The following is an 11,951-nucleotide window of genomic DNA, read 5'->3' as shown; positions in this document are numbered from 1 at the left end:
ACGGTGTTGTTGCAGCTGTGGAGCCTGTGGAGCCTGTGGACAGCGATGAGGAGGAAGCTGAGGAAGAAGACAACGACAACAGGGAATCAGTCATACAGCAATATTTCCAGTGACACACAGGTGAGAAAATTTTCATGTTTAACATTACATTAACTTTCACACATCTACCTCTATCCGGTTTGTCGATTTCAAACACTATTTGGTAACTGAGTTGTACCTTTCCATTACGGTTTCACAGGTGTGGTTACCAATGTGTCATCTGCTTGCATCCTTCAAGGACTTGTGATGTGTGACATAGGTATGTTAGCCTTACAATGGGAAACGCATTATGACACTGTCATTGATAATACATAATTAGTAAATCACAGACTGACTCAAGATTGTTTTGTGTTTCAAGGGTATTTATTGAAGTGCTCAGACATGTGAGGGGGTTGTAAAAAGAGGATGGGTGATGGCGTAGGAATGTCCATGGCAGAGTCCAGTCTATTAGTCTCACAGATGCACTGCCCATCTGGGCATAGGAAGTGGAGCTGGGGCAGTTTAAGTATGGACAGGGTAACAAGGTGGTACAGTGGGAGGACAAACAGGGTGGTCTCATTTCCTGGGGGGGTCTTGCCATCTTGCTCTGTCCTGTTCCCGGATCTCAGGGACCGCTTGCGTGGTGGTTGTCCGTCTGCAGGGGGTGGGGTGCTGGTGTGTTGGTCCTGTGGCGGGGCGTCCTGTCCACTAGCGCCGGCGGAGGTGGTGGGCAGTTCATCGTCCTGGCTAGTGTCAGGGGCCCCTTGGAGTGCCACGGTGTCCCTCATGGTGTTCTGTATGTCCTTCAGCACCCCTACGATGGTGCACAAGGCGGAGCTGATGGTCCTGAGCTCCTACCTCAACCCCAAATACTGTTCCTCCTGCAGGCGCAGGGTCTCCTGAAACTTGGCCAGGACCGTCGCCATCGTCTCCTGGGAGTGGTGGTAGTCTCCCATGATGGAGGAGAGGGCCTTGTGGAGAGTGGGTTCCCGTGGCCTGTCCGCCCCCTGTCGCACAGCAGCCCTCCCAGTTCCCCTGTGTTCCTGTGCCTCCGTCCCCTGGACCGTGTGCCCACTACCACTGCCCCCAGGTCCCTGTTGTTGTTGGGGTGGTGGGTTATCCTGGGTTCACTGTAGTGGTGGACACACCGCTGATTGACCTGTCCTGGGTAGGGAGGTTTGGGCCCGCTGGGTGGGTGCTGTGCTGGTGTTACCAGAGGGTGGAAGGTCAGTATTGGGCTGTGCCTGTGCAAGGGGAACCGACTGTCCCGAGGCCCACGATGGTCCGGGCTGGTCATCAGGATCCAGTAGGGCAGAGCTGCTATCGTCACTGTGGGCCTCTTCTGGGGGTGGAGTGGTGTTGTCTGGACCCTCTGGTGTGGTGACAGTCCTTCGGGTTCCTGCAGGGGCATAAGAGCATGATTATTGCATGTGTGTGTGATGGTGTGCAATGGGTGGGTGTCTGTGTACCCCAGTGCAAGCATTCCTGTGTGGGGGCTTGTGTGATGATGGTTAGGGGGTTGTTCTGGGTATGTGCAGTGAGCATGCTTTAGTGAGGGGTGACCATGCTTAGTTGTGTCATGCAGGGCTTGGAGTTGGGATGTGTGGTTAGTGTTATTAGTACATTAGTGAGGAGTTGGAGTTATAGGGGAGGGGGCGAGGGTGGGGGTGTGTGAGAGCATGCAGGTAGGGTGGGGGATATGATAGTTAAGATTTGTCTTACCAGTGTCCCATCCTCCACCGACTCCTCCGAGGCCCTCTGGATGCATGATGGTCAAGACTTGCTCCTCCCATGTTGTTAGTTGTGGAGGAGGAAGTGGGGGTCCACCGCCAGTCCGCTGCACTGCGATGTTGAGCCTGGAGACCGTTGAACGCACCTTCCCCCGTAGGTCGTTCCACCTCTTCCTGATGTCCTTCCTATTTCTTGGGTGCTGTCCCACGGCGTTGACCCTGTCCACTATTCTGCGCCATAGCTCCATCTTCCTGGCTATTGATGTGTGCTGTACCTGTGAGCCAAATAGCTATGGCTCTACCCTGATGATTTCCTCCACCATGACCCTGAGCTCCTCCTCGGAGAAGCGGGGGTGTCTTTGGCGTGACATGGGGTGGTGTGTGTGATGTGTGGGGTGGTGTATGTGGTGATGAGTGTGGTGATGTGTAGTGGTGTTTGGTGCGTGGATGTTGTGTGGGTGATGGTGTTGTGTGCCTCTGTGTGATGAGGTTGTCTATTCTGTGCTCTCTCTCTGGCCTTCGTTCGTGATTTTTCGGTCGTAGGGGTTTGCGGGTGATGTGGGGGGGTGTTTTATATAGTATTGGGTGTGTGGGAGTGGTGTGTGTATGTGTATCAGGTGTGTGTATTTTGAATTGTCCAATGTGGCGGTGTTTTGGAGATGTGTGTGTATTTTGAGCGCGGCGGTGTGTACCGCCAATGGAATACCGCGGTTGAAAGACCACCGCGTGGATTCGTGTGTCGTAATAGCATGGGCGTGTTTCTGTTGGCGTGGAGGTGGAGGTTTTGTTTTCGCCAGTTTATCACTGACCTTTGGTGTGGCGGAGTTGTGTAGGTGTCTGAATTTCGGAGGATTCCGAGCTGTGTGTCATAATAGCTGTGGCGGAATTCCGCGGCAGTGGCGAGATATTGGCGATCTTCTGCACAGCGGTAAGCGCCTTTTACCCCCAATGTTGTAATGACCCCCTAAGTGTCTTGCATTATGCAATCTGTTACTGCTCCCTCGCCTTTCTTAGAAACACCTGGAGAGCCACCTGTGCTATGGTCTCTATGGTTCGACGCTTTTGAGACTTATTTGGGTGCGAATGGGGCCTCACGTTTTAGACCAGAGAGGAAGAAATTTTTATTGTTACACTCTCTAGGTTTTGAAGGCCGTGAAATTCTGAAACATCTCCCAGATGTCGAAGTTGTGGAAAATGAAGAATTGGATGAATTTCAGGAAACAGTAAAAAAACTGTCTCTGAGGTTTGATAAACAGCCGAGTCTAGTTGTTTTACGCCACAAATTTTTCAAGAGGGCCCAGCTACAAAATTAATCCATTGATGAATTTGTCAGTGCGCTTCGTAAACTGTGTGCACAATGCCAGTTTGGCACTTTCAGAGATCAACTTATCAGGGACCAGCTGATAGGACATTGTGTTGACAAATATATCCAGCAAAGACTACTCACGATGGGGGACCCTTCACTTGATGATGTTATCAAGCAAGCCAAGAGCATTGAAATGGCTCAAGCATCACTTAAAGAACTATCAATTCAACGCAAGGAAGAAGAAAAAGCCTTTGTCAACGTCATCTCTACGCGCAAAGAACATAAACCTGTGAACAGTCAATTTTTCAAACAAACAAATATTTGCTTTAGATGTGATAACTTGCCACATGCGAAAGACTCTAAGGGATGTCCAGCCAAGAATGTGGTGTGTCATAAGTGTGGTCGTATAGGCCACTTCGCTAAAGTGTGTCAGAATAATGTGAACAAGAATGTCAAAGTTAACAGTGTGTGTGAAACCACTGAGACCACTGAGGTAACAGATCAAAATCTGGAAAGTCAGTTCCGTGATATGATTGTTGTGGTCACGGATGAACAGGTTGTGTCAGGTAATCCTGAAGAGTGTATTGACCCCTATGTAGACATTACTGTGGGTGGCAAGATACTTCATTTGCTTGTTGATTCCGGTGCACGTATCACTATGGTGACATCGGACTTATTTAAGAAAACTTGGGGCTCTAGGACATTGCTTCCTCCTGACAGAGCTCCTGTCTCCTATGAAGGAAGGAGGATAGAACTTGAAGGATTCATTGAGGATATTTTGGAGTTCAAATGGCGCAGAATCCGGGGAAAGGTGTATGTGGCAGTAAAAGGTCTTAACATTTTAGGTTGGTTCCACCAAGGCCTCTTTGGTATGGTACTGAGACCAGGTACCAGTGAGCAAGTCATGGTTGTTAAAGAGGGTTGTGGTTTAAATCTGCAAATATTACATGAGTCTTTCCCTGGTGTATTTGAGAAAAAACTGGGGTGTATTAAGGGGTTCAAACATAGGATCAAAATCAAACAAGGCGCCATTCCCATTAAGCACAAATTGAGAGCGATCCCTTTCAGCCTGAGAGAAGATCTTAAATTAGAGTTAGAAAAGTTACAATCAGCTGGGGTAATTGAACCGGTGGAGTCTAGTTTGTGGTTATCTCCCATTGTAGTTGCTCGCAAACGCAGTGGTGAAATGCGCCTTTGCGTTGACTTAAGAAGTCTGAACAAGGAGATATGGGTGGACTCTTTTCCGCTGCCCAGAATAAATGATTTGTTGGGTAAACTCAATGGTGCTGAATGGTTTTCCCAAAATTTACTTGGCTTCAGCATACCACCAAGTTGTCCTTGAAGAAGATTCCAGACATTGTACTGCTTTTAACACACCTTTTGGTACTTTTCAGTTTCGTAGGATGCCTTTTGGCCTTGCTTCAGCAGCATCTGTTTTCCAGCGCATTATGTCACATCTATTGAGGGATATTAAAGGAGTCCTGGTGTTCCAGGATGATGTACTTATTTTTGCTAAACAATTGACAGAACATGACACAATACTTAAGTTAGTGTTACAGGTTTTTGAAGAGAGCGGTGTTGTAGTAAAGGATCAAAAGTGTGAATTCTGGAAGAGGGAGATTGAGTTTTTGGGACATGTTGTGTTGTCTGAGGGTGTCAAACCAAGACCTGTGTGGTATCTTCATGTACAGTGTATATCTCTCCACTTCTAGCTATGGAATGTTATTTAGCATAAAGAATGTTTGGGTCTGGGGATTCTAGGCGGAGACACAGATTGGAGGAGAGATGGAAGGAAGAAGCTGTGATTAGAGCTGTTGGATCTATCGTTGTGGATGAGATATCTATCTTGGACTTAATAAAATCTCAATGACACATTCATCTATGGATATTATTTCCACATTGGCGACGAGGATGGGATCAATTTATTAGGATATCTCAACGCAACAATCAGCAACTTTGGAGCTCCAATGTCGGTTGGTCTTTCTACTATATGACTGTCTGTTTTCTTTTGATCCAGCAGCTCTAATCACAGCTTCTTCCTTCCATCTCTCCTCCAATCTGTGTCTCCGCCTAGAATCCCCAGACCCAAACATTCTTTATGCTAGAGGAAGGAAGGCTAATACTATGCTGGTTCCTGGTTGGGTTATTGGGGATAAGAACAAAGCTGTGTCTTGGTCCGGCGGTGACTGTGAAAGGATGCATGAGAAGAAATCGGAGGAAAAGAGGAAAGATTACTTTGATGTAACGAAACGAACTTGTGCTGTGGAAGTGGAGATTCGGGACAAAGTTTTGATAAAGAAACCCACTTTTGGTAAGGGTGGGAGCAAGTTTTGGGGCCCATTTAGTGTAACTATGTTGTTCAGAAATGCAGTGAATGTTAGTGATGGCAGAATTTGGAATCTTAATCGCATTCTTATTTCCACATTGGCGACGAGGATGGGATTCAAACCCACGCATGGATGACCCGCGGATGACGATGGAGCGGACTTAAATGAATTTGAACTTTGCTTAAAAAAATTGGATCTTCATTATCTTCCAAAAATTAGTACAATTTCGCAACGCTACCATTTTGGAATGAGGGAACAAGGACAGAATGAATCTATAGAGGAGTATATAACAGCATTAAGGAAATTAGCTGCAACATGCAAATTCGGATTAACTCTTGAGGAACGCATAAGAGATCAATTTATGTTGAAGTGCTCCAGTGACAAAATTAGGCAAGAACTTTGGAGTAACGATGATCCTTCTCTACATGAGGTTGTAACAATAGCTAAGAGTGAAGAGCACACTTTGGCTTGTGTAGGTGAACTAGAAAATAATAAATGTCCTTCAGTAAATAAAATATTTCCAAAGAATGATCTCCATGAGAACTGCACTTTGGAGACTGATGGAGGGAAAGAAGAACCAAAGTTAACACAAATTCAGAAATCTAAGTTTAAAGATACTAAGGGGGTCATTCCAACCCTGGCGGTCGGTGTAAAAGCGGCGGCCAACCCGCAAACAGGCAGGCGGCCAAAGAAATAGAATTCCGACCCTGGCGGGAACTGCCAACACAGCCCGCCACTTTAATACTCCGACCGCCAAGGCGGTACAGACAAGCAGCGCAGCGGTCACCACCAACAGACAGGCGGCAGACAATGTACCGCCCACCATATCACAACTCACCAATCCGCCACCTTTTCCGGGGCGGGAGCCCCGCCGATAAAAACATGTCAGAAACAGACTTCGAACGGGAAAACGCTCACCTCTACACACTCCACGAGGAATCTGGACAGCATGGAACCCGAACTACACATCCTACCAGCTATTGTCTACCTGCTCCTCTACCAGGAGCACGAACGCCGGCGCAGAAGACAACGGTGAGTACTGCACCTACGACACAGGGGAGGGGGGAGGCAAAAAATTACGGGGACACACAAACGCCACCCACCCACCCCCACCCTCACCCACTACAACACACACATCAATGCAGAGCAACAAGTCAGAGTGACACCCCCCAACCCCCCCGGAAGAATGCAAAGACAAAATAAAATGATCATTAAAAATGAAGTATATTATAGCATAATTGAAGTTAAGTGAAATATGAAATATATAAATAAAATATATTACATCATGAACAATATATACATAGGTCAAAAGTCCGGGCCATATTGGCTATCATCCATTGTTCGTGGGCCAATGGGCCTAAACACATGGGCAAAGCCCACCCACGAGACCCGATTCCATTGGAGAGAACACTGCAGGGGCATCAGATAGTAAAACTACAGGCACCTCAGGGGGAAGGGAAGGTGGGCACCTCAGCCAGTTGAGTCCACGACGCCAGATCCACGAGGGGCCTGCATGGCCACTGTACCATCCTGGGGAGTGCAAAGCCACAGTCTCACAAGTCTCTACAGTGGGTGGGATGCCCAATGTACCATCCTGGGGAGTGCAAAGCCACAGTCTCTCAAGTCTCTACAGTGGGTGGCTTGCCCACTGGTCCATCCTGGGGAGTGCAAAGCCACAGTCCATAAAGTGGATTACAGACTCCACTGGTTCTGGAGGAGGCATGGTGACCAGAGTGCTTCGTGAAGCCCTGGCCGACACAGATCCGGCCCTGCCAATGGGCCAGCGGTGCTTGAGATGAAGGGCCCAGCGGAGCGGTGCTTGACAGGAAAGGCCCAGCGGAGCGGTGCTTGACAGGAAGGGCCCAGCGGAGCGGTGCTTGACAGGAAGGGCCCAGCGGAGCGGTGCTTGAGATGAAGGGCCCAGCGGAGCGGTGCTTGAGATGAAGGGCCCAGCGGAGCGGTGCTTGAGATGAAGGGCCCAGCGGAGCGGTGCTTGAGATGAAGGGCCCAGCGGAGCGGTGCTTGACAGGAAGGGCCCAGCGGAGCGGTGCTTGAGATGAAGGGCCCAGCAGAGCGGTGCTTAAGATGAAGGGCCCAGCGGAGCGGTGCTTGACAGGAAGGGCCCAGCGGAGCGGTGCTTGACAGGAAGGGCCCAGCGGAGCAGTGCTTGAGATGAAGGGCCCAGCGGAGCGGTGCTTGACAGGAAGGGCCCAGCGGAGCGGTGCTTGAGATGAAGGGCCCAGCGGAGCGGTGCTTGACAGGAAAGGCCCAGCGGAGCGGTGCTTGAGAGGAAGGGCCCAGCGGAGCGGTGCTTGAGATGAAGGGCCCAGCGGAGCAGTGCTTGAGATGAAGGGCCCAGCGGAGCGGTGCTTGAGAGGAAGGGCCCAGCGGAGCAGTGCTTGACAGGAAGGGCCCAGCGGAGCGGTGCTTGAGAGGAAGGGCCCAGCGGAGCAGTGCTTGACAGGAAGGGCCCAGCGGAGCGGTGCTTGAGATGAAGGGCCCAGCGGAGCGGTGCTTGAGAGGAAGGGCCCAGCGGAGCGGTGCTTGACAGGAAGGGCCCAGCGGAGCGGTGCTTGAGATGAAGGGCCCAGCGGAGCGGTGCTTGAGATGAAGGGCCCAGCGGAGCGGTGCTTGACAGGAAGGGCCCAGCGGAGCGGTGCTTGACCGGAAGGGCCCAGCGGAGCGGTGCTTGAGATGAAGGGCCCAGCGGAGCGGTGCTTGACAGGAAGGGCCCAGCGGAGCGGTGCTTGACAAGAAGGGCCCAGCGGAGCGGTGCTTGACAGGAAGGGCCCAGCGGAGCGGTGCTTGACAGGAAGGGCCCAGTGGAGCGGTGCTTGAGAGGAAAGGACCAGCGGAGCGGTGCTTGAGATGAAGGGACCAGCGGAGCGGTGCTTGAGATGAAGGGCCCTGCGGAGCGGTGCTTGACATGAAGGGCCCAGCGGAGCGGTGCTTGACAGGAAGGGCCCAGCGGAGCGGTGCTTGAGAGGAAGGGCCCAGCGGAGCGGTGCTTGACAGGAAGGGCCCAGCGGAGCGGTGCTTGAGATGAAGGGCCCAGCGGAGCGGTGCTTGACAGGAAAGGCCCAGCGGAGCGGTGCTTCACAGGAAGGGCCCAGCGGAGCGGTGCTTGAGATGAAGGGCCCAGCGGAGCGGTGCTTGAGATGAAGGGCCCAGCGGAGCGGTGCTTGACAGGAAGGGCCCAGCGGAGCGGTGATAGAGATGAAGGGCCCAGCGGAGCTGTGCTTGACAGGAAGGGCCCAGCGGAGCGGTGCTTGACAGGAAGGGCCTAGCGGAGTGGTGCTTGAGATGAAGGGCCCAGCGGAGCGGTGCTTGACAGGAAGGGCCCAGCGGAGCGGTGCTTGAGATGAAGGGCCCAGCGGAGCGGTGCTTGACAGGAAGGGCCCAGCGGAGCGGTGCTTGAGATGAAGGGCCCAGCGGAGCGGTGCTTGACAGGAAGGGCCCAGCGGAGCGGTGCTTGACAGGAAGGGCCCAGCGGAGCGGTGCTTAACAGGAAGGGCCCAGCGGAGCGGTGCTTGAGAGGAAGGGCCCAGCGGAGCGGTGCTTGAGATGAAGGGCCCAGCGGAGCGGTGCTTGAGATGAAGGGCCCAGCAGAGCGGTGCTTGAGATGAAGGGCCCAGCGGAGCGGTGCTTGAGATGAAGGGCCCAGCGGAGCGGTGCTTGAGAGGAAGGGCCCAGCGAAGCGGTGCTTGAGACGAAGGGCCCAGCGGAGCGGTGCTTGACAGGAAGGGCCCAGCGGAGCGGTGCTTGAGATGAAGGGCCCAGCGGAGCGGTGCTTGAGAGGAAGGGCCCAGCGGAGCGGTGCTTGAGATGAAGGGCCCAGCGGAGCGGTGCTTGACAGGAAGGGCCCAGCGGAGCGGTGCTTGAGATGAAGGGCCCAGCGGAGCGGTGCTTGAGATGAAGGGCCCAGCGGAGCGGTGCTTGACAGGGAGGGCCCAGCGGAGCGGTGCTTGACAGGGAGGGCCCAGTGGAGCGGTGCTTGACAGGAAGGGCCCAGCGGAGCGGTGCTTGAGAGGAAGGGCCCAGCAGAGCGGTGCTTGAGATGAAGGGCCCAGCGGAGCGGTTCTTGAGATGAAGGGCCCAGCGGAGCAGTGCTTGAGATGAAGGGCCCAGCGGAGCGGTGCTTGACAGGAAGGGCCCAGCGGAGCGGTGCTTGAGATGAAGGGCCCAGCGGAGCGGTGCTTGACAGGAAAGGCCCAGCGGAGCGGTGCTTGAGAGGAAGGGCCCAGCGGAGCGGTGCTTGAGATGAAGGGCCCAGCGGAGCGGTGCTTGAGATGAAGGGCCCAGCGGAGCGGTGCTTGAGAGGAAGGGCCCAGCGGAGCAGTGCTTGACAGGAAGGGCCCAGCGGAGCGGTGCTTGAGAGGAAGGGCCCAGCGGAGCAGTGCTTGACAGGAAGGGCCCAGCGGAGCGGTGCTTGAGATGAAGGGCCCAGCGGAGCGGTGCTTGAGAGGAAGGGCCCAGCGGAGCGGTGCTTGACAGGAAGGGCCCAGCGGAGCGGTGCTTGAGATGAAGGGCCCAGCGGAGCGGTGCTTGAGATGAAGGGCCCAGCGGAGCGGTGCTTGACAGGAAGGGCCCAGCGGAGCGGTGCTTGACAGGAAGGGCCCAGCGGAGCGGTGCTTGAGATGAAGGGCCCAGCGGAGCGGTGCTTGACAGGAAGGGCCCAGCGGAGCGGTGCTTGACAGGAAGGGCCCAGCGGAGCGGTGCTTGACAGGAAGGGCCCAGTGGAGCGGTGCTTGAGAGGAAAGGACCAGCGGAGCGGTGCTTGAGATGAAGGGACCAGCGGAGCGGTGCTTGAGATGAAGGGCCCTGCGGAGCGGTGCTTGACATGAAGGGCCCAGCGGAGCGGTGCTTGACAGGAAGGGCCCAGCGGAGCGGTGCTTGAGAGGAAGGGCCCAGCGGAGCGGTGCTTGACAGGAAGGGCCCAGCGGAGCGGTGCTTGAGATGAAGGGCCCAGCGGAGCGGTGCTTGACAGGAAAGGCCCAGCGGAGCGGTGCTTCACAGGAAGGGCCCAGCGGAGCGGTGCTTGAGATGAAGGGCCCAGCGGAGCGGTGCTTGAGATGAAGGGCCCAGCGGAGCGGTGCTTGACAGGAAGGGCCCAGCGGAGCGGTGCTAGAGATGAAGGGCCCAGCGGAGCTGTGCTTGACAGGAAGGGCCCAGCGGAGCGGTGCTTGACAGGAAGGGCCCAGCGGAGTGGTGCTTGAGATGAAGGGCCCAGCGGAGCGGTGCTTGACAGGAAGGGCCCAGCGGAGCGGTGCTTGAGATGAAGGGCCCAGCGGAGCGGTGCTTGACAGGAAGGGCCCAGCGGAGCGGTGCTTGAGATGAAGGGCCCAGCGCAGCGGTGCTTGACAGGAAGGGCCCAGCGGAGCGGTGCTTGACAGGAAGGGCCCAGCGGAGCGGTGCTTAACAGGAAGGGCCCAGCGGAGCGGTGCTTGAGAGGAAGGGCCCAGCGGAGCGGTGCTTGAGATGAAGGGCCCAGCGGAGCGGTGCTTGAGATGAAGGGCCCAGCAGAGCGGTGCTTGAGATGAAGGGCCCAGCGGAGCGGTGCTTGAGATGAAGGGCCCAGCGGAGCGGTGCTTGAGAGGAAGGGCCCAGCGAAGCGGTGCTTGAGACGAAGGGCCCAGCGGAGCGGTGCTTGACAGGAAGGGCCCAGCGGAGCGGTGCTTGAGATGAAGGGCCCAGCGGAGCGGTGCTTGAGAGGAAGGGCCCAGCGGAGCGGTGCTTGAGATGAAGGGCCCAGCGGAGCGGTGCTTGACAGGAAGGGCCCAGCGGAGCGGTGCTTGAGATGAAGGGCCCAGCGGAGCGGTGCTTGAGATGAAGGGCCCAGCGGAGCGGTGCTTGACAGGAAGGGCCCAGCGGAGCGGTGCTTGACAGGGAGGGCCCAGTGGAGCGGTGCTTGACAGGAAGGGCCCAGCGGAGCGGTGCTTGAGAGGAAGGGCCCAGCAGAGTGGTGCTTGAGATGAAGGGCCCAGCGGAGCGGTTCTTGAGATGAAGGGCCCAGTGGAGCGGTGCTTGACATGAAGGGCCCAGCGGAGCGGTGCTTGACAGGAAGGGCCCAGCGGAGCGGTGCTTGAGAGGAAGGGCCCAGCGGAGCGGTGCTTGACAGGAAGGGCCCAGCGGAGCGGTGCTTGAGATAAAGGGCCCAGCGGAGCGGTGCTTGACAGGAAGGGCCCAGCGGAGCGGTGCTTGACAGGAAGGGCCCAGCGGAGCGGTGCTTGACAGGAAGGGCCCAGCGGAGCGGTGCTTCACAGGAAGGGCCCAGCGGAGCGGTGCTTGAGATGAAGGACCCAGCAGAGCGGTGCTTGAGATGAAGGGCCCAGCGGAGCGGTGCTTGACAGGAAGGGCCCAGCGGAGCGGTGCTTGAGATGAAGGGCCCAGCGGAGCGGTGCTTAACAGGAAGGGCCCAGCGGAGCGGTGCTTGACAGGAAGGGCCCAGCGGAGTGGTGCTTGACAGGAAGGGCCCAGCGGAGCGGTGCTTGAGATGAAGGGCCCAGCGGAGCGGTGCTTGACAGGAAGGGCCCAGCGGAGCGGTGCTTGAGATGAAGGGCCCAGCGGAGC

Source organism: Pleurodeles waltl, chromosome 5 (genome assembly GCF_031143425.1).
Source record: "Pleurodeles waltl isolate 20211129_DDA chromosome 5, aPleWal1.hap1.20221129, whole genome shotgun sequence".
NCBI lineage: Eukaryota > Metazoa > Chordata > Amphibia > Caudata > Salamandridae > Pleurodeles > Pleurodeles waltl.
The sequence above is the reverse complement of the archived record's forward strand: the minus strand, read 5'-3'. Positions refer to the sequence as shown.